The sequence below is a fragment of the Pezoporus flaviventris genome, unplaced genomic scaffold (genome assembly GCF_033815535.1).
Source record: "Pezoporus flaviventris isolate CSIRO_AGI_PZ_B2104156 unplaced genomic scaffold, CSIRO_AGI_Pfla_v1 ptg000021l, whole genome shotgun sequence".
NCBI classification, from domain to species: domain Eukaryota; kingdom Metazoa; phylum Chordata; class Aves; order Psittaciformes; family Psittacidae; genus Pezoporus; species Pezoporus flaviventris.
Window position 1 is genome coordinate 7058267 of NW_026892569.1, and position 22044 is coordinate 7080310.

Here is a 22044-nt window from a genome sequence, read left to right on the forward strand (position 1 = left end):
TGCTGCGAGGGCTGGAGCAGCTCTGCTCTGGAGCCAGGCTGAGAGAGCTGGGCTGGGTCAGCCTGAAGAAGAGAAGGCTCCTGAAGGGGAGACCTTAGAGCAGCTCCAGTGCCTGAAGGGGCTACAGGAAACCTGGAGAGGGACTTTGGACAAGGGTCTGTCGGGACAGGGCAAGAGAAATGGCTTTAACCTGACAGAGGGGATACTGAGATGAGCTCTTAGGCGGAAGCTCTTCCCTGTGAGGGTGCTGAGGCACTGGCACAGGGTGCCCAGAGAAGCTGTGGCTGCCCCATCCCTGGCAGTGTTCAAGGCCAGGTTGGGCACAGGGTTTTGGAGCAACCTGCTCTAGTGGAAGGGGTCCTTGCTTGTGGCAGGGGGGTGGGACTGGGTGAGCTTTAAGGTCCCTTCCAACCCAAACCATTCTGATCAGTTGGTTGAAATACTGATTTTCTATCTGGTGCACACATAGTTTTGCAATAGGCTACTAGTTTTATACTGTTCTTTGGTCTTGAAAAGAGATCTGCAAGGTGTTAACCATTCATCAGAGGTTTGCTATTGAATTCTGTGGTTGTTCAAAGTTCCCAGCAGCTGTTCGCTTTGAATCTTCCTGATATATATTGCAGAAATCACTCTCTTCTACAGTAATCATTATAGCAGGGAATATCTTGGCCTTGGCTGCTTTCTAACACCATCCATTATTGCTTGGGTTTGTGCATTGGTGCACAAGTGTTTCGGCCACCTGCTGATACCTCAAATACCATTTTGCATACAGCGAGCAGAGTTCTTTTGAAATGCTTCTAGCAGTGCTATATTTATCATAAGGCATGAAAATTAAGTCTTTTACTATACTGTCCTTATATGTCATAGCCTTCTGTTGGGTTCTTAAAAGCCAACTGTGCAATTCACAGTTGGGCTATCAATAAAGATGTCCGGCACTTTCCTGCAGTGTCTGTAAAGATTTGTTTTGAGTGTCTCTCTGGATTTTGCATGGTTTGATAAATATGCTTAGTCTATCAACCTTCCCTCTCTGTTTCCTGCAGTGATAATGGATTGTAGAAACCTTAATAAGCAAATTCAGACTGATCCATTGAGTGACAGAGTTGAAAGACATTGCGTCTTTCACTTGGCAAACAGATGCGAGATATTAGGGCTGCGAGTCGCAGACCTGCGTGAATTTAATGGGGAGGTTCTCATCATTTCCAGGGCCTTTGCCTGGAGCTGTAAAATAAATTATCTTCATTAATTTTAATATTTTATGAAATCTTTGCAAAGTGATGGCATTCTGGGCAGATGAATACAAAAGCTATAAAATTCGCATGCGCCATATGTTATATGAGCATCGAATGGGACGCCTGGGATTCTTAACATCAATATCATTTTAATGTTGACTTCAGCAGTGATTCATGACATACCCATCCCTGATGAGAATCCCAGTAGTGTGAGTGGCATTACTTCAGCATGTGTTTGCTCTGTGCAACTGGTTATTTGACTAGGTTTATGAGAAAACAACCTTTGTGGTGTTCATTTGGCCATTGCAGGCTTCGTAAGGTCTGCATGGTGTCATAGCCCGACTGGGCTGCATCCCCCCTGTGGTGCCTGCAGAACAGGGTTTGCATCAGACTGCATCTCACCACCATGTGGTGAAGTCTCATTCATTCTCTGTTGAATAGCTGGGCTCAGTTACACCAGGTTGGTGCTTTGGTGCAGATGTGAGTTCTTTGACAATGCTTGCTTCCTGTGCTAATGAGCCATCTTGGGTTTCTGCATTAAATCCACCTGTACTATTTTCTCTTCATACTTCAGGCTCCTTTCATTCAAGCAGTCCTGGCTAAAAGCAGCAGTGCAGATGCAAGTGCAATGATCTTCTCTTACTCCTCCTGATTCTAAAGTTTATTTGGTGGGAGGTGTTGTACCCAGTCAGCATTATCAGGTGCTGTTTGTACACTGGCAGTATTAAATAGAACTATACTTTTGATATTCGTACAGAATCTGGGCAGACCTCTCTAGAAAGGGGTCTGCCAGCTGAGTTTGGGTGGGGATTTTTATTATTATTAGTTTTTCCTTGAAAACCCTGCCAGCATCAAAGCTGTGCTGTGCCAGCATAATCCTGGGCACTGCTTGCTACCTGGCTCTGCATTTTGCCCTGTCTCTCCTTGAGTGTTGCATCTGTTCATTTATCTCAGACCCATCCATCATCTGTTTAGCCTGCCTCACTCCTTTGGAAGGGGGATGCTGCAAGAAGCCACCTAGGCATTTTGTTGTGCTGTGCCCCCTTGTAGTGCCTGCCTCCTGCATCCCACAGCAGTGGGTCCTGGGTCCCTGTGCTAGCCCCAGCAAGGCAGCCAGGATAACTTATAATTACCTTAATGCACTTTTAACCTGGAGGTTATTCTGCAGCTCACAGAATGGTTTTAAAAACCCTGTCCTGAGGGCTTTCCTGTGTGCTGGGTTTTAGTACCATTAACAGGGAGCACAAACTGTATTTTCCTTCCTGTGTTCCCTCCTGTTTAACCTAACAATCTAGTGTCTGTAAAATGGCCAGTGCACTTCTTAAGGCACTAATACAATTTGTGTTAGATATCAAGTTTTCAGTTTATCAGGTTGCTGCTTTTTCCCTATAAAAACAGGTCTTGTGCTGCAAAAACCCTGCAAATACATTTATTTCTTAGAACAGAGAGGATTAGTTGTCAACTTATGTTTTTATAGGAATTGGCACACAGGGCATGAATCTCTAGCCCAGTGGAAGTGTAGTTGCTGTTAGACAGTGTTTTGTACCCTTTGCTGTCTGATTTCCTAGCACTGCAGATGCCCAGATCTGAGCAAAGCCTAAGCCCTGGCTGTTGTGTACATACCAGAAGGAATCACTCACAGCAGTCTGGATTGGCACTGTTAGCTTCTGTTCTCCTCTTGGATACCTCTTGAGAGAAAAGCTAAAGGTCCCTAAAAGCTATCTAATCAAGGCAATCTAGGAGCAATTAAAAACATGCAGGTGTCTGTGCTGCAGAGTAGGTTGTGGGCATTAATGAGTAAAGCATTGAGAAACAAACAGGAGAAAGGCACTGGAACTGTTCAAAATAGATAACACCTTAATGGATAAGAGCATCACCTCCTGCTGCCAAATGTGCCTTAAGCCACATGCTGCCTCCTGACCAGGGGGAGAGGTGTGAGGCCAGTGCTGGGAGGTGTATGGGCATCCCATGGTGCTTGTTGGCTGCTAGTGGGGAACAAGCCTTGTGTGGGCTCTCAGTCATCCCCCAGGCACTCCTCATCCCTTGGGCACCCTTTCTAGGCAGAGACTGCCCCAGCAGTGATCCCCTCCTCTCCAGACCTTCCGGGTCTGAGATAGGAAGGCAAGAGGCAAAGGCAGGGTTAGGCTTTGTGATGGCACTGCCATGCTGCTGATGCTGGGCATCTCCCCAGCCCTGCAACATGCCCTGCACTGGCAGGCAGTTCACTGGAGTGAATAGAGTTATCGGGAGGGCTGGGGCACGCTCACGTTTTGCCTTTGCTTTTTGATAGCAGGGTATTGCTTTAAATAGGTTTTCTTGATGTGATTTCCACTCTATCCTTTCCCTTTGGGATTTTGGTGTGTGAGCAGGCGGAGCAGGTTTCCTAGGAGAGAGACGGCAGCGCTGTGCCTACTCACCCATTGCTGTCCCTGGTGGCGTATCAAACACTATCTCTGCTCCATGACAGGGCTGAGTCGCTCAGCACCGTGACATCCACCCTGGTGTTATCCATCTACAGTGCTGGAAACCTCATCAGCCTGAAAGAGTGTGGGAGCAAAATAAAGATACAGCTCTGTAAAGGGCATAGGGGTGTTGCTGTGGCCAGCCCACCAAGGCTGAGAGGGATTCAGATCTGGTACCAATCCCAGCCGTGGGGTAAAGATGTATTGTGGGGTGCTGGGAGGAAACTCTCCAGCAAGTAATGTGGTTGCAGGGAAGAGAGAAGGAGGAAGAAGATGAGAAGCCATACATGGCAGCCCCGGCTGCCCCCAGAGCTATTGTCATCTTTCCCCTGGTCCAGGGACACCAGTTTGGGTGTCTATCTGTTCCCAGCTGGCACTGAGGGGTTAATTCTGAGCATCCCTTTTCTCAGCAGAAGGACAGCAAGCCCTAGCAGTGCTTTGGTTTCATATCACTTGGCCAGTACAAGAGAAGTGATGTCAGAGAAACCATCTTTCAGTGACAATATGATTAATTCCTTTTTAAGGGTAAAATAAAAAGGTTTGAGTATTTCCCCCCCCCCCTTTTTTTTTTGCTTTTACCAAAGATGGTCTGACAGTAAAGAACCAGTGATTAATTGCACGAAAAGAAATATAATAGACACCTTTTCTTGGCATCATCTGTATTTTGTGTGATTTTGCTGTTATCTTGTGGCTCAATGCAGAAAAAATTATCTCTGAGGCTGCTGGAAGGGATGTTAACTTCCTTTTCCTTATTACAGATTGATCTTTGATATCTGCTTCTCTCTGGGAGCAATTCTATTCCCACAAGTGATACAAGCCTTCTGCTGTTTTCCGTACAGTGTACTGGAGTAGTTCAATACCTTTGGAGCCTTTATGGGAACATTTAATAAAGATTTGATGGTTGCCATATTTTGGAGGTTACATGATAGGATAAATCATATGTGGTTTTAATAGCAGAATATATATATCTATGCTATTGATTTCTGATAAACTAATATTTTTCTAATATGGCAGAGAAATGGTACCTTCTTTTTGTTTTTTATATCCTCCAGAGTGTGAATATTTTTCCATCTGTAGTTTCCAGTAAAATGGATTTTCAATCCCTCTGAAATCTCTGCCTGAGTCCCAGCAATATTTGCTTAAGAGTAATCAGAGTATTACCCAAATCTCTGTTCAAAGCAACAGTGACCTTAACAGTGGTAAGCAATAATTGGATTATTTTCATAGATGTAGGAAGATTCACTGTAATAACAAAAGAAGAAATACCAAGTGATAACACTACTTGTCTGCAGCACTGTAAGCCGCAGCACTGTCTGCAGGATAGTTTTAATAGCTTAGCATATTATGAATATTGAGTAAGGAAGGCAGAGACTTGGGAAATAGACCCTGTCTTATAGTTTGGGGTGATGCATGTACTATGGGGGTGTTCTTTTGGTGGTGATGATGATGGTACGTAGAATCATGGAATGGTTTGGGTTGGAAAGCTTAAAGCTCATCCACTTCCAACACCTCTGCCACAGGCAGAGACACCTTCCACTAGAGCAGGTTGCCTTGAACGCTGCCAGGGATGGGGCAGCCACAGCTTCTCTGGGCACCCTGTGGCAGTGCCTCAGCACCCTCACAGGGAAGAGCTTCTTTATATCTCATCTAAATCTCCCCTCTGGCAGGTTAAAGCCATTCCCCTTGTCGTGTCCCTACAGGCCCTTGTCCAAAGCCCCTCTCCAGGTTTCCTGCAGCCCCTTTAGGCACTGGAGCTGCTCTAAGGTCTCCCCTTAAGAAGCCTTCTCTTCTCCAGGCTGAACCAGCCCAGCTCTCTCAGCCTGGCTCCAGAGCAGAGCTGCACCAGCCCTCACAGCATCTCCATGGCCTCCCCTGGCCTCACTCCAACAGCTCCACATCCTTCTTATGTTGGGGGTACCATAGCTGGACACAGGTTTCTTAGCAGTGCTGGGTGCAGGTCAGCAGCATCCCCATGCACTGTGGGGCTAATGCCAGCAGGATTTCTCCCGGAGAGGCTGAGCTGCTGCAAAGGCAAATTGGAAACTATTTGGAAGAACAAATCCATACCAGCACAGTGTCGGGTGAGCCTGATTGCCTCACTCTCTGCTTTTAATTGTAATAAATTATATGGCTCTGCACGGCAGGGTGCCGAGCCTCTTGGCTGAAACTTGTGTAATTCATGGAAGTGTTTACACAAAAGCCAAGTAAATGTTAAGCTTCTTACAGATTTCAGTATACATGAACCCTTGTTCTATTCAGTTTGGAAGGCTGGCGTAAGCGAAGCAGCGCATATGACTGTGCCTCTGGATGGGGGACGGGCGTGTATGTGAATTGTGTGTGTTAAAAGATATATTTTATATAAAAAATATGACCTTTAACTCTCCCTGGGGTGGGTTTTGCAGTGACCTGTCTGGTTCCTGCCAAAAAAAACCACCACGAATTCTGTATAATTTTGGTTTATTAAGAGATGCTCAAGGGCACAAGGGAGTTTTTGCTTCATGACCACTAAAAAAAGAGACCGTCAAGGCTACCGGTGTTCTTTGAAGTCCTCCTGTGTGCCCACATGATGCTTCTAATTACTGCAAATGAACCTTCTGCAGTACAGGCTGGTGTGTAATTCAAACCAGTCCTGCTCACCAGATGGGATCCTTCCCAAACTAGACCTTGGCGATGTCTGTCCCCATGGCAGTGGCAGGGAGCATGTCACACAAAGCAGGATAACACCATGGTCCTGACCTCTCACGGCATTTGTCTGTGAAGCATTGGTCCCTTCAGCCTGGCTGTGCCCATGCACATTGAGAGGCAACCCTTGGCTCTAACACAGTGTCTGGCCACGCAGAGCATCAGGTCTCTTCGCCTCCCTTTGACCTAAGAGGAGCTGAAATCTGTGACCCTGCACATCAGCCAAGCTCTTGCTGTTGTACTGACGGGGCCAGGTTTGCTTTGAAACAACAAAACCAAACCGGGGTGTTAGACAGTTTGCTTTAAGACATTCCCTGGGCACAGTGCAGCTGGGATACCTGGATGTCATTTTACTTTTAGAAAGCATGTTAAGGAGCATAACAACCTCACTGCCATGCCAATTGCATGTTTAAGAGTATTTAATTGTTCTCATTCCCCGTGTACAGCTGTTTTAGTGGAGAGAGCAGAAGAGGAAGGGAGTTGGTGTAACTGGAAACAATAAGGATGCTGAAGCAGAAACCAAAGTGCTCGTCTTGAAGCATCCCTGTAAGTTTCCTTTCCCAAAGCATCCTATTACTCAAGGAACCTGCAGGCTTTTGGACCCCTTTCCTACAAAGAAGAGAGGTGGCTTCTCTTCCTATTGCTTTCTGAGGAGCCACAATTCTTTCCTCTTTTAGACGTTTCTCTTTCTGCTGCTGAGCGGGCAGTGCTGTGGTGGTGGGAATGCTGCCTCTTCCGCACTGCTCCCAGGGGTTTCTCTTGTGCCTGTTTGCCTCAAGTAGTTTTAGCCTTTCTTCCTTGCACAGGAGCAGTAAAATGTATAAAAACAAGTAAAAGAGAGAGGAAAAGAAGAGGGGGGGGAAGAAAGGTTTATGTTTCACTGGCAGTGGTTTTCTAAGGATCCCTGATTATTCAGCAGCAGTGGAAAAAACTGCAGAAGATGTAAATAATCTTCAGGATTATGCTAAAGCCAAGCCTCAGTCATTTTCCTGGGAGGAAAAAAAGAGCACGAGGCCTGTTCATTTAATAGCTATCAACCAGAATTTCTCTAGGGCTTCTTGTATTTTTATGAAAAGGATCAGTTGTCTTGAAGAGAAATGGTAATTCTGGTATCTACAAATGCCCGTTGGTTGGGAAGCGCCTGGTTCAGGTTGGTGTGCTGCTTTGATTGGGCTTTTTCCTCCCATTTTCTTCTTATGATAGTATTGTATATTCGCATCCACGGTTGCACACTAGAATGATCAAAAGCAAGGAGTTGTTTTATCATGAGGTGGCAAATCAGTGGCTTGCTCTGCGGTGTCGGCTGTGTTGAGATAAAAACACTACATGATTTGTAGCTTTCCTTGTGTTTATATTGGGTGCCAGAGGTACTTGAGTGATTTTGCAAAGTGTGTATACATAGCAGGCAGGCTTCCCAAAAAGTCATGCTATCTCTTGAAATCTGTACAGGATCTTACAGACCCTGCTGGGCTTAATTTCAGACTGTGGAGTTTGTCATTCAAGGAGGGAAAAATGGATTTGGTGTGTCCTGTATTTAATCAAGTGCAGCAAAACCACTATCACAGGCATTGTTCATCTTCACAATTGTTTCCATTTTAGTTGTAGAAAAACCCTGCCTTGATAAAATAGACTCGTGTATTGTGCAGATCTGATGCACCAAGATTATGGCTGCTGGTCTGTGGGGTCACTGCCATATGGATTTTTTTTTTGGTTTATGGGGTTTCAGTGTTGAGCGCTGCATGTTTAATCGTTGTAAAAATGCCAGGAGCTGGGGATTTGGGGATGCTTGGAAGTAAGGGAAAGTGCAGTGTTCTGTTGCAGCTTTCAGAATGCCAGATGTGCTGCAGAAGCTTGAGATTGCTTGAGGTGCCAGGGGCTGGCAGGGTTTGGGCTGCTCATACAGGAGGAGGGACTTTTTACAAGGGCATGCAGTGATAAAACAAGGAGGAATGACTTTAAACTAAAGTGGGTGGAGAGTGCTGAGGCACTGGCACAGAGTGCCCAGAGAAGCTGTGGCTGCCCTATCCCTGGCAGTGTTCAAAGCCAGGTTGGACAGGGCTTAGAGCAACCTGCTCTAGTGGAAGGTGTCCCTGCCTCTGGCAGGGGGTTGCAACTGGATGATCTTTAAGGTCCCTTCCAACCCAAACCATTCCATGATTCTATCATTGTATGATGATCTGCATACAGCTTTTACCCTTCCCTTCCATCCACCCTCCTGAGAAGCCTCTCCACAGCAAAGAGAGGTGCTCATCCCTTCCATGGTGAGCCTGGGTGTGATTAAGCAGTTGCTGGTACCAGGCATGGTGCAGGTCTGAAGTCCCTCTCTGCTCTGCTCCTGCTGCATTCCTCAGGCTCTGGTAATTTCTGTGGACCGCAATGCCTGAGGTGATGATAGTGAGGTGAAGAAGGGAAATGTCCACCATAACTCGTGGCAAGGGACCACATGGTCCAGCAATGAGTATCTCCCCTCTGCCTGCAGTACAGCTGAGATTACACTTCCCAGCAGGCAAAGCTACAGCTGAAGTTTCGGCTGTGGGAAGCCTGTTGACTACAACTACAGACCATTTTAATGTTTAATGAAGACTTGAAGAGACATCATGATCCACCCATCTGGGTCTCAGTGGCACGTGGGTAGTTTAGAGCGTGCTCCAGCTGCTGCAGAAAAGCAGCCAGCGAGGTGCCTGGCTGGCAGCAGCCTGCGCAATGGGGATCTTTACATGTGTAAATATTGGGCAGACAGGCACAAAAATCCCAGCCCAGAAAGTGGTGTTAATAAAGATGCCTGGCTTTGTACCAAAGAACCCTTTGCGTGGTGGGGATGCTCTGATTTATTGGTGCACAAGGCTTGTCTAGGTGGGACCTCCCTTGGGTTTCATTTCCAGCAGCCTTTAATTCAAGGAACAGTTCCTGTCACTACAGATTCAGGCAAAGAAATGGCTGAGGGAGAACTAACTGATGTGTCCTAAGGTGCAGGAAGGGAGTGGTGGTATTTTTCATAATTTGATTCATTAAAACCATAATCCTCCAGTTCTGTTTCTGAGCATCCTGGCTGTCTCATAGATCTGTGTGCTCCTACAGCAATACATTCTTCTCCGGGTTCACACGTGTCTGAGGTGATGGCTTGTGAGCTACTCTGGCAATGCTGAAGAAAACCCAGAAATAAAGGCTTGGAAGGGGGCAGGGAATGGATGTGATGCCAAGTGGAACAGCTCTGTCTTCTCTTTCTAAGAGAAATCATCTGAACGCTGAAGGAAACAAGGCTCCGTTGCGCAGATTAATGTGCGGTGTTTGAAAGCAGCCAAGAGCGTTTTATACACACACACACACACACACACACACACACGCACGGCAAGGCTGGAAGGAGCTGGGCGGTTCCTCTCTGCAGAAGCCATGCCTTTCCCTAAGAGGGCATTTTAAAAGATTATAGGAAAGGAGGGTACAAAGGTGTCTGGGAGCGCTCAGCTGCTCCAGTGGTTTAACTGCCTGAATGTAGCACTTTATAGTTGGGATTAACATGGGTATTTCTTAATAACGTGTCACCTTGTCAGGAGTTTGAGGGTCAGGACTGCAGAGCTGCACGGTGCTTGCAACTGGAGATCTTGCCTTTCCTTGTGGTTTTTATTATTACAACAGCTCCAGTTAGTGCATATTAAAAGGAAGATATTGTTAAGTTGGTTTCGTCTTTTCTTCCCCTGCAACTAGAGTTGAAACTGGAAAGGTGAGGGGAAGGATTGTCCTCAGACGTGGCAGTGATGTCTGTGGTGTGGGTTGGCTTGTGGGTCCATAACCAGCTTTGACTTGTGCATTAGGATGCACAGAGTATCAGCGTGAACATGGTGAGCTCAAATCTAAGCAAATCTGGCCAGAAAGCAAATAAAAGAAGTGATTTAGCAATGCTCATGATGGTTTAAAAGGACCTGAGACCATTAGCTGTTTTACAAGTACTTTACAACTGGCCTTACTGCCTTTTATCTCTGTGGGTCTCCCCTGAGTGACCACCAGCACTGCAATGCCTGCAGGGAGGAGGCTGCTCTTCTGTGCCCTGCTCACAGGCAGGGTGATGTCTGCTGCTGTTATTGAGGGTTATTTTGTTTTTAATTTGTTTTTGTCTCCTCTTTCCTTCTTTTCACCTTTCCTCCCTAATTCCAGAGGGGGCTCTGGGAAGCCCACCTACTTGATCAGCAAGCGGAGTTGCCACCAGCCCTAATGGGATGCACTCAGAAAAAGGTTCCTCTTAATTTCCCCATGCTCCTGCCTGCCCCTACCCCCCTCCAGGAGTGATTGCCTTTATAATCAACATCACCGCAGAGGAGAGGTTCTTCTGCCTGGAGACACCGCAGGGCGATGAGGCTGAAGCTTTCTGTATAGTCATTAGCGGCACAGAAGTGAGCAGCAAGCACGCAGCTGATAAAAGTCTCAGTGAGCCATTTGCTCCTGTAATGATTGTCTTTTATGCATAGATAATATGGACAGAGTTGCACTTCCAAAGCCCACTGTCATCAGGGTGGTGTGAGCTGACCTGTCAATCATAAGGGGAATTAATGGGAATTGCAGCTGGTGGAGGCTCCCTTTCTGAAGAGCTGGTTCAGGGCATAGCCCTGGAGGGGAGTTTAAAAAGGAAGCAGCTTGTGTTGTCCTTAGAGCTGCAGTTAAAGTGGCAGAGAGTCGGTCCCCAGGGAAGAAAGGGGGTGTGGAGGAGATAAACTCCAGGAGTATAAACACCAGATTAACAGCCTAATTCTGAGGAGCATGAGCACATGTGCATTTTCGTTGCATCCCCTTGGTAATCAATGGAGGCTTTTAATTTAACCAGGAGGGAGAAGGGGGAGATGAGGGGCCACCAAGATTTGCAGCCTTCGTGGTGGCTGTACCCAAAGAACACCCATGTGAGATGGTCATGTGTTACCCGTCTTGATGGTGCTCCTGTGGTGCGCATTGGTTTAGCACCACTGAATGAAACGAATCAAAATTAAAGGATCCCTGCTGATGCTTTACACCAACTGAGGACCTGTCTTGCCTCCAGATACTACCAAACAGCTACTAGATACTTTATAAAGCATTTCCTCTGGGTTTTCTTTTTAGGGTAAGTTTCCTTTAAAATGCTATCTATCCATGTAGACTGCAGAGATTAAAAGAATAGCTTATCTCTTCCATACAGAAGACCCAAAAAGTCCTTAAGTATGCTTTATACTGGTGCTTCTCAAAGGAAGGGATGATTGCGTGGTCTTAAATATCCCAAATGTAGTCCCTGCATGCCTGTACACACATACACAAGAGCTCTCTGAAAAGCAGAGAGGCTGCTCAGAGAGACTGTCCTTAGGAGTTTATGAAGAATAACACAAGTTGCACTGAAATGCTGTTTCTGCATTCAAAATGCTTGTGCAGTCCAGAGTTTGGAGGGAAGGACCACAACTGTTGAATAATCCTGTTAATAAGCGTTTTGCTGGAAAGAGGAGAACAATGATAGAATGAGTCATTTCTTCTTCAGCAGTAAAAGGAAGTGGCATCTGGTCAGTTCCATGTTTTTAAGGTCTATTTACCAGGTTTGGGACTGATCTGATATGAAGGTTTTCTGCAGAATTAGCAACCAGGTTGTACTTTGGGAAACATGATGAAGTCATTCTTTTCCAGGGCATCTGAAGAAGAAAGCCCTCAGTGAAGGCAGTGTTCTTACCCAGCACAGGCACTGGTACCATGGGCACTCCTGTGCAGTGCCAGACAAGGGGGAGTTTTTCTGTCCATGTCAGCTCCCTCTGGCAGTGAGAATCCCTGTGGATTCCCCATTTCCCCATTGAGCAGTGATGGCCCCACTGTGGGGAACAGTTCAGTCAGAGGAGGGGGACTGGTGTGCAAAGACAGGGCTATTTTGTGAGCAGCTGAGCAGGGCATCTTGTCTGGCAGCAGCAATGCTGCAGGGTGGTGCTTCCCATTGGTGTCACAGATCAGCAGCATGGGTTGGGACCCAAAACCAGCAGCCTGAGCACATTGCAAATGCTATCGCTATGCTGACACAAACCCTTACCTGCAGGTCTCCTACATGATTGCAAACCATAGGGTGAAAGCCTCCATGTGGAATATCTGTCCAGCAAAGGGGATTGCCTCTCATAAGTGATGAATTTCTTGTTGGGACCCTCAGGATGTCATTTAAGGATTTAAACCAGGAAAACAAGTACATGGCACTGCTCTCTGCTGTTGCTTGGCTGAGGCTTGCTCTGGGTGGGATGTGGTTTGCTCTAACTGCATGTTTGTTATGGGGGAGCTCAAAAGGTCTCCATTTGCCGTCCAGTGTCTAGTGGTGAGGTGCTACTGCTCACCTACCAAACAACCCAGGGAGAATACAGCAGTGAGGGAAGCTCAGACTTGCAGGGGAGGGTGGGGAGAACGTATTTTGGGTAGCCTGTCAGTCAGCTTGACACTAATTGGTTGCAGTAAGTAATCGTTCTCCATGTAAATTAGACTCCAATTTCCTCTGTAGTCTGTCTGTTTGCTGTGTGGGCTTCGGTCTTTAATTAGGCTCTCACGTGGCAAACCTGGTTTGTAAGCTGCTTTTGTTCTAGGAGAGCCAGGTTTAGCCATCCCTGAGGCTGCCCGCGCTCTTCCAGTCCAACTCCCGCGTTGGAAGGTTCTTAGATGAACACTGCCAAGCTCAGAATAAATTCTTCTTTTAATGTATGTTTTGATTATTTCTGTATTTAAAGTTTGCAACAGTGGGGGGTTGAAATGTGAAGGGGCTTATTGAACTTACAATGGGAATACCCCTCAGAAACACTTTTTTCTCCATTCGTGGAAACCGTGCTCACTCCTGTATGAATAGACCTCATTCAATCACTGGTCTCTGCAAAGGCTGGATGGAGCAGCTTGCCCACATCTGGATCCTGCTGCCTGTCCACCAGGACACCTGGATCACATACTTCTAGCTGTATGCGTGCATTCAAGGCTCACCCAGGCCCAGGTTCTGGAGCTGCTCCAGGGTTGCACATCTGTAACTGAGTGGAGAAATGCAGAGTTGCATCAGGGGCTTTTATCCCTGTTGTTTGCAGATGAAGGCAGGGTCTCTGGGTCTGCAGTAGGGATCTTCCTGTGGTGTAGCTCTGTGCTTCCCAAACTGCTGTCAAAAGCCCCCAGTGAATCCTCAGTGTTAAAAGTGAGTGCTGTGGTCAAGCATCTACATCTGAGTGCAGCAGAGGAAGACAGTCTCTACAGCTAATGTCTGCACCAGGCTGGGGAAAAAAAAGCAAGGAAAACCATATGTGTCAGCTGGGCAGGCTGTTTGCCAGCACCGCTTTATGATTCAGTAGTTACCTTTGTGAAATGCAGTATAAATTTAGTAACCATGTGCTAATCAGTTCTATAAACCTCTGTATGTGATGCAGCCCTGACCCAGGTGTGTCAGTGGTACCATTCAGCATTCTGATGAACACTGGGGTTGTTGGCATGTTGATATTTACCTTGCTGACTTTGAATCCAGTGGTACGCACTGGGAGTTGCTGGTTTTCTTTGCTACACACACAAGGCTCTGGTCCCCTCAAAGTGGGTGGATAAGAAACTCTTTTGGGGAGAAAGAGGTGAAGCAAATTGAGCATGGGGGGATGTTTTTTATTGCTTCTCTCTGCGTGATTTATATATTGGCAAGGTAACTTTGCTTTCATTCTGCTAGTCAAAACTGGAAGGGATGTTGACTCCATGGAGAGCTAAATTTGAGTAAAGGGACAGGATTGGATTAGGGCTTACACCATTCACCAATAAGCTATAACTGTGGTGGGCGTCACTCGGCAGCTGGGCAGCAGCCGGAGCCTTCCTTCCCTTCCCATATGACGACAGCACTGGTGGGGTGCAGGCAGCGATCCGGCATGGGCACCGCTGCCGGAGGATGCACCATGGGCCACAGCACCAAAGGCGTTCTCATCACCGCTCCCCACCCTGCCCCTCTGCCCTTGCCCACTCCATGAGGGTTCTCCAGTGTGCCTGTTTAGCCTGGGTAAGTGGTCGCTTACTTAGTGGCTCCCGATTTATAGCGTATGAAAGTATAAGCTGCTTTAATGCTGTACAAATGTTTGCATTGGGAAATGAGTTTCCTTTCCGGCTCGATTCCTGCCTGCCTTTGCAAGCGCTGGTTCTCACTGCAGGCAGAGCCCAGGGGCCACCCCCAGTGCTGGGAATTGCCATATCCCCTCCTAATATCCGACCCTATGGACATAGTAAAACTTTTCCTTGATGCAAACATGACTTTTCTCACCAGCCCTTGAGCTATTCCTGCTTTTTTCACTCTGAAAACCCCTGGAGAGTAAAACTCTGCAGGAGGCTGGAGATAATCTTCAGCCCTGAGTTCCCAGACTGTGTCTTCTCAGCTGTTGCAGGGATTTGTGTGGCATGACAAAACGTGAATTTTGGACCTTTGGCACCTGTGTTTAGAAATAACCCTTTATCCTGCATTAACTTTGGATGTTGGATTGTTTTTGTCTTTGTTAACTTAAGAGAAAATGTCCAGTTTTCTTTGACAAAACAAAGGCTTCTTTTAAGTGAAACAAAGACTCCTAAGTACTGAATCAAACTTGATGAATCCCATTGCTTTTGGATATGTTAGAAATTAAGCAGATAGGAGGCTGTGTTAGTGACAAGCTATGTGCTTGGTTGGAAACAAGGATTCATTCCTGCTGAAGAAGGCAGAGGATGCCTGTGCAGGTCAGAGGTCCTGGGGCTGTTTATGGAGGGGGGGTGTTTAACAGCATCCTCTGTTTGCCTTCATTTGTGTGCTTTAGGAGCCCTTCTCTCTTCCAGCAGATGTTTTATCAATGCAACTGGTGGAGTAATTGGAAGGAGGGATGTGGCGCTGGGATGCAAAGCCCCCTTTTGTGGGGGTGGGTAGGGAAATCACAGAGGCTATCCCAGGAGCAAAGTCAACACAAGATGCCAAAAGCAAAACACATATGGTCCCAATGTATTTGACTTCGTTTCTGCAAAGGGGTTGTTCTGCTCTTGCACCAAAACCAGGCAGGGGCTGTGTCCTGAAGAAGAAATCCATGGTGCTTCTCACAGTGAATTCCTCTCAACGTGAGAACCATTCCCTTGAGATTTTTGTGGTGGCAGCTGGGGCATGATTAAATGATCTGTCTGTGGGAAATTGCCAGATCTGAGTATATTCCTCAGTGGCTTTGGCACAAGGGATGGGGTGACAGGAGAGCCTTCCCTCTGCAAAGATTGGGCCACCCAGAGGTCTTGAAGGCTCCAGTTGCACAAACATGGTTTTTGCTCTGCTACCATTTAAATAATGGCAGCAACATGCTGGTTCCTGTAATGATCTTGATTAAGTTATTGGTTATTTCCTTAATTAGCTCCTTGATCTACTTACACCTTAAATGAGTGAATTTGTGCACCCGGGGGGGTGGGGAGAAGCAGCTCCGTTTTTTCACTTTTAAATAGTTTTTTTCCTCTCCAGAAGACAGCTGTCACCTTAGGTCAGTGAGGGAGCTTAGATGAGCTGCTTCCCTAGTGGTGCCCCATCAGGGGCCTGTGAGGCAGTCGCAGTGTTAGCATGGTGGCTAGGGAACATGCTGGGAGACTGGAGCATCCTGCTGGCCACTTCAGGTCCTTCACCAGCACAGATGCCTTGAAGGGGGGGGGGGGTTGGGGGGTGTTTGTAATGGAAGTGGTCTGCTTCCAGAGGCTGAGCAAACTGGCACCACTACTTTATATGTGGATCTGCTGACCTATAAATCCAACCAGCTGTTTCAGACTGGCCAGGGAAATGTGGCAGTGTTTGCAGATGTGATGCCAAGTTGGGTGTTGGTGCTTTCCATGGGCTGGCTCTCCTGGCTGCAGTGGATTTTAAGTGAGACAGTGTAGTTGTACGTTTATTCCTGGCATCAGTGTTATGCTAACAAAATATAGAATCAGAGAGTGGTTTGTGTTGGAAGGGACCTTAAAGCTCATCCAGTTCCAACTCCCTGCCATGGGCAGGGACACCTTCAACTAGAGCAGGTTGCGCCAAGCCCCATCCAACCTGGCCCAGGGATGGGGCAGCCACAGCTTCTCTGGGCACCCTGTGCCAGTGCCTCAGCACAGGGAAGAACTTCCTTGTATCTGATCTCAGTCTCCCCTCTAGCAGGTTAAAGCTGTTCCTCTTGTTGTGTCCCTACAGGCCCTTGTCCAAAGCCTCTCTCCAGATTTCTTGAAAGCCTCTCTAAGGTCTCCCCAGAGCCTTCTGAATGTGCTGTTTGTGTGTGTTAACTGGGCTGGGAATGGTGTTTCAAAGCCAGTTCTAGAGGATAAAATGCAGCTTTTAATCTCAAGTGGCCTTTAAGTTTCCCATGCATTAGTGTACAGCACTGCAACAGTGTCTCTTTACAGCACTGCAGAAGCAGCCTCACCAGTTGGCACCAGTTCTTCACCAGTATTTGCCCACGCACCCCCATTTGTTGCTTTCTCTCCCATATATCAGAGTAGAAAGACTCAGATTTTTCACTTTGGAGGCTCCTTGTGACACATGTAACAGCACCCTGTGCTTCAGACAAGCCTATTTGTTCATGCTTTTGTACTGTTTATTATTCTTAATGGTATTCCCCTTGTTAGCCTTAGCTTCACACCCTTCCCTGATGCAAAACTCGCTGAAACACATATTGCGTGATGAGCCTGCTTCCATATATAAATTGGAGAGACAGAAGTTGGGACTCTCCCAGCTAAAATAGAGCTAAATGCTTGCCCTCCAGTTACATTTTAGTATTTGTGCCAAAAAATTGTGTATTTGGGAGGAATTACCAAAAGTTCTGACACATGCAAGCCTTATTCCTTTGAGTCTTTTATATTTTTAGCAGTTTGGCATGAATTTGGACTGTACAGCTTTCCTTTCTCATATGAAACTTTTCCCATGGCTCATGTAAAAGCCAGAGCATCACTCCATGATGCAGAGCTGTGGGGAGCCACATGAACATGTCTCCGGCACTATGCTTGAATCCAGCTGGGATGTGCTTGGATGGCAGCACTCAATCTCATGTGTCATGTTTGGCAGCATGCACAGACCCTGTAACCAGTGCTGCCTGTGCTGGCTAGTGCTGGACACTTGGCAGTACTTTTGTGGTCTTGGGTGATCCCAAGGGGATCCAAGGAGAGTTGCAGCTTTTGGTTTGGTTTGGTTTGGTTTGCAAAATAGCTTCTGAGATGAGGGGTGGTGGGAAAGGCTTGAATATATCAATTCTGACAGCTTAGAAAACAATATCCGAGTACTTGTATATCATGATTACCATGATGTCGTGAATGCGAGGCAGATCTTGTGGTCAGCTGTGCTTTGGACACCACAGGTGAGCATCACAGGTGTAGCAATACCAGAGCAGCAACGGTGACACCTTTGGGTGATCCATGTTCTCTTCCATGTCTGTCCTGGATTGCTTGTGTAACCTTGGACAATCATGGGCATCGTCCAAGTTTCAGATGGGAGAGTTGCAGCTCAGGGGTTGATGTAGGAGCAGAGTCCAGGGATGCCCATATCACAGTGGTGTGTGCAGTGCGCCGCTGTTGTGGCCAGTACCTCCAAATGCAATGGAATAAGACAATAAAACCAGGCTAATAACGGTACTTGAAAAGAAAGTATATTGCTGGCTTGTCCCCTCTGCTTTTCTTTCCCTGCAAATCCTGGGAGGAGGTACCTGAGATGAAATATTTGCTCTGACTGGGTTATATTTCTCTTTACATTCCTTGTAAGTTTGCGTTTGGATTTTGCCCTCTTGCTGTTGGTTTAGGCAGTGGTGTTTCCAGCAGCTCGGTCGCATGGGTGTCGTTCCAACTGTTGGTATTTTGTGCAAAAATAAAAATGAAAGATAGGCCTGGGGAAGGAAGTGGCTATTTACTCACAGCGGGGCTCTCAGGAAAATGTGCATTAAATATTTATAAGATGGCATTCATTAACATTTTTACTGTGTTGGCACTGGGCAGTGCAAGAAAGCTGTCAGGAGAGTTGGAGTCTGTTACACATCCCTAGTCCTGGAAAGCGCTGCTGCAGAGGAAAGGTATGAGCACTTGTTTAGTTACCCCAGTGTGTTCCTCACAGCTAGCACTGCATTTGGACCTGCAGTAGTAAGCAGGATTTCAGTAGTTCACTTAGTGAAAATACTCACAGTAAATATTTTAGGTCTGTTTTTTCTTCCATGACTTTAGGTGAGTGCAAGTGACTGACACTGGACCCCTGGTTCGCAGGCAGACAATTAGAGAGATAAGCCTAAGTGACTTCATGTGTCTCCTTTTTAGACTGCTGAGTTGCTGTGAAGGGCTGGGATTAGCAGAGATTCTCAGGGCACTGGAAATTGACTGCGGCGGGGGGTCTTGTCCAGCATATGCTGCCGGTATCAAGTTATGGAATGAAGTTGTCTATGGACATGAAATGATACCAGGAAGATTAAAACTGCTGATAAAATGCTATTAATGCTTGTTTCATTAACAATACAAGTTATCAAATTACTCTGGTGCAGTAAATCTAAAGTGTTTCTTATGTTTAAGTGAAACTATTTGAATGGTTGCAGTAGGTTTATTTTACTGGCCATTGCATCCTCAGATAGGGGATCATGACAAAGGATGTTAAACTTCCCACAGCGTAAGTGGAAGATCAAAGCAGCAGCAGCCAGATGAGTTAAATATTTCTTTGAGATGAGACAGGATCTTATGTCACATTTAAGGACACCTTGTTTTGGATCAGGACGCTGAGCCTGATGCCGGCCCCAGGCTCATGCCCCAGGCTGTACTGGTGGCACAGGTCTGATAGATTTGGGGTCGAAGGTCTGTGATGCTGATCCTGTCCCATGCTGTTAGCCACAGCAAGTGACATGCTCAGCTCCGGCTGTGCCTTCAGGCACCTTCCTTGGATGAGAGAAAGTTCAACTTGGTGTTACTGTCACTGGGTGACAGCTTTGTCCTACTTCTTAACAAGTGTAGAAGGGACTTAGACAGCTGTAAGAGAATTGCCTCCTTAACCTGAATGCCTATAGGATAAAATAAACCCCAATCTTGACTAATTAACGAATAGACTCATTGCAGATGTCTCTGCCATCCATTTGTCATAGAATGGTTTGGCTTGGAAGGGCCTTAAAGATCATCTTGTTCCACCCCCTGCCATGGGCAGGGACACCTTCCACTGGATCAGGTTGCTCCAAGCCCCTGTGTCCAACCTGGCCTTGAACACTGCCAGGGATGGGGCAGCCACAGCTTCTCTGGGCACCCTGTGCCAGCGCCTCAGCACCCTCACAGGGAAGAGCTTCTGCCTAAGAGCTCATCTCAATCTCCCCTCTGTCAGGTTAAAGCCATTCACCCTTGTTGTGTCCCTACAGGCCCATGTAAAAAGCCCCTTTCCAGATTTCTTGTCAGCCCCTTTAGGTACTGGAAGCTGCTCCAAGATCTCCCGTTAAGGAGCCTTCTCTTCTCAAGCTCTCTGATGAGCTGTGTCTCAGCCAGGAGCTGGGGATGGTCAGTGTCACAGCAAACAGCTCATGCTCCTCTGTTGCTTTCACATTCTGCTTGTCAAGGAGGTACAAATATGTTTCTTTGCACTAGGAAATCAAAGAAATCTTTGTTCTGGTGTCACGTGCTGTGTTTTTTATCCAGTTGGTGCAGTGTTTGTTGACGTCCTGGTCACTGCCTGTTTGCAGTTACTCCTGAGCATCCCTGCCCAGCCTGGCTGGGGCTTCATTCTTTCACAAGGGCCTAAATCTCCTCAATGTAAACATTTCCTGCTTTCCAAGCATGTTACTTGTTGTCTCCATGTTCTCAATTTCTTAAGCACTGTAGGAAACAGTCCCTTGCATGAAGAGCTTAGCTCTCACACCTCCAAACATCTTCCCAGTAAGCACTTTCTCAGTGTCTAACACCCACTAAAAAACAGTGGGAGCTGAATCCTTGACTACTGCCAAAATATCCAGATACTCTGAGCATCTGACTGCTTTCCTTGACCACCTCTGTTAGAACAGGGGGTAGTAGGAAGGAAGTGAGAAGAGCAGTCCCTCCTGGAGCACGAACACCAGGGATGAGTCAGAATTAGTCTGGGTCTAAGCCACAGCATATTTTGCAGCTTAGGACCCATAGCCTGTCACATAAGCAACTTTGCAACCTGTGTTGGCTGTGAATGATGATCCAACCCCTAAATCTGGTGGTTAGGGATGCCTGGAGCCTGATTCTTGTGCTGGTGAGCTGCCAGCAAGCAGCATTTTCACCTAAATCCCCAACTGATTTCAAGTGAGCATCCTACCCCGTAACTTCCCCACCATTTTAAATGTTTCCAAACAAATTAACTCTTGGTAGTACAAATAATCGTTGCACTCTAGTATACAGTATCTGCTTTCCAATCCTTTAAAATATTCTCCTGTTGGGACATCTCATTTGTTAAACCACAGCTGCTTCAGCTTTTGGTGAGCTGCAGAGCAACTCTTCTGTACTATATACTCAGTGCCAACTCTCTGCAAACCTGGTGGGGATGGGGACAGGTGTGTTTCAAAGGAATGTATCTTGGGGATGCTTTGGAGAAGGATGTTGGACATGAGCCCATCCGAGGAGGATGGATATATATGCCCAGTGTAAATTATTTTTGCCATGTTTTGCCATTTTCTGTAGAAGAGCTCATCTCTGAGACTTCAGGGACTTCAGAAAGTTGAGTATGGCAGGTTTGCCTCGACACAGAGGTGACAAAGTTTTGTTCAAAGCCATTTGCGAAATCATAGTTGACACCAAAACTAAACCCAGTTTCACATCCCTTCCATTAGCACAAGGTGCTGCTTGCTCAGGTGAAGGTGGAGAGGCTGGGGATGCAGTGATTTCCTGTGTATCTTACATGGAATGGAAACTTCACCAAGTCTAAACTTCTTTCAAAGCAGAGATGTTACAGCAAGTGTCAAAATCCTTCTTAGCCACAGCTTTATGCACGTAGCGGCCGCTCAGGGCGGGAAGGCAGCTGCCAAGCTGTGATCGCTGGTTATTACACTAATTATAATAGTCTTGCCAGTATTGTGAGCTTCCCTTCTTCCCCCAGCTGTCTCTCTGGTCATCCATGGTTGTCCATCTTTTTGACATACATGCTTGAAGTGCTTGGTACCTCAAGAAGCCCAGCTGCATTCCACCCTCTGCTACCCTGCACTGATAAAAGGGAATGATTACAGTTTGCACAGAGAAGGAATTTGGGGGATTGAGCTGTTTGCCCTGAAATAAGGCCATGGAAAGGTGAGATGTTACCCCAACTCCACATTTACAAGGTTCTCAGCAAGGTAAGCTACCCTGGTCCGGAGCATCCCAATCTGTTTGGGATGGAGGGAAGAAGATAATGTCCAGCACTGGCTTCATTGCCTTTTTCCTCCATATTTGGGGGTTTTCTGCCCTGTACCAGTGCAACCAGTCTAAATTCCGGTCAGAACAATCCCCACCAGTCTGGCTATGCTGCAGGAAGGTTTCCAGCTCTAACCCAATCCACTGTTCTCCAGAAATGTCCTCACCTCTCTGCCATGGGAGCCTGACCCCCAAATTGCTGTTATCTTATTGCAAGGATACACTGTGAGTTAAATGCTCAGCAAAAAGAAGGCTCCATTCCCTTGGATGCCCACTTGTTTTTTATTTCACTGGGGAGGGGTTAGTCTTTGTCGCAATTGCTTTGAGGAACAGCCCCATTCCAAAGCAGCCAGCAAAATGCTTTCTGAACCACAAAACAA

The 22044-nt window shown here is 46.7% G+C and overlaps 1 protein-coding gene across 3 annotated transcripts in view; it reads left to right on the forward strand.

Moving 5' to 3' along the window:
* PRICKLE2 (prickle planar cell polarity protein 2) overlaps positions 1-22044 on the forward strand; it is a 105427-nt gene that overhangs the window by 34575 nt on the left and 48808 nt on the right. The window contains exon 1 of one of the 3 annotated variants that reach the window (XM_061455829.1): positions 14203-14351. The exons of the other annotated variants lie outside the window; for them this stretch is intronic. The gene's annotated coding sequence lies outside the window, so the exon portion shown is untranslated. Of the gene's footprint in view, positions 1-14202; positions 14352-22044 lie in introns of those variants that run through there. 3 annotated transcript variants of the gene reach the window in all.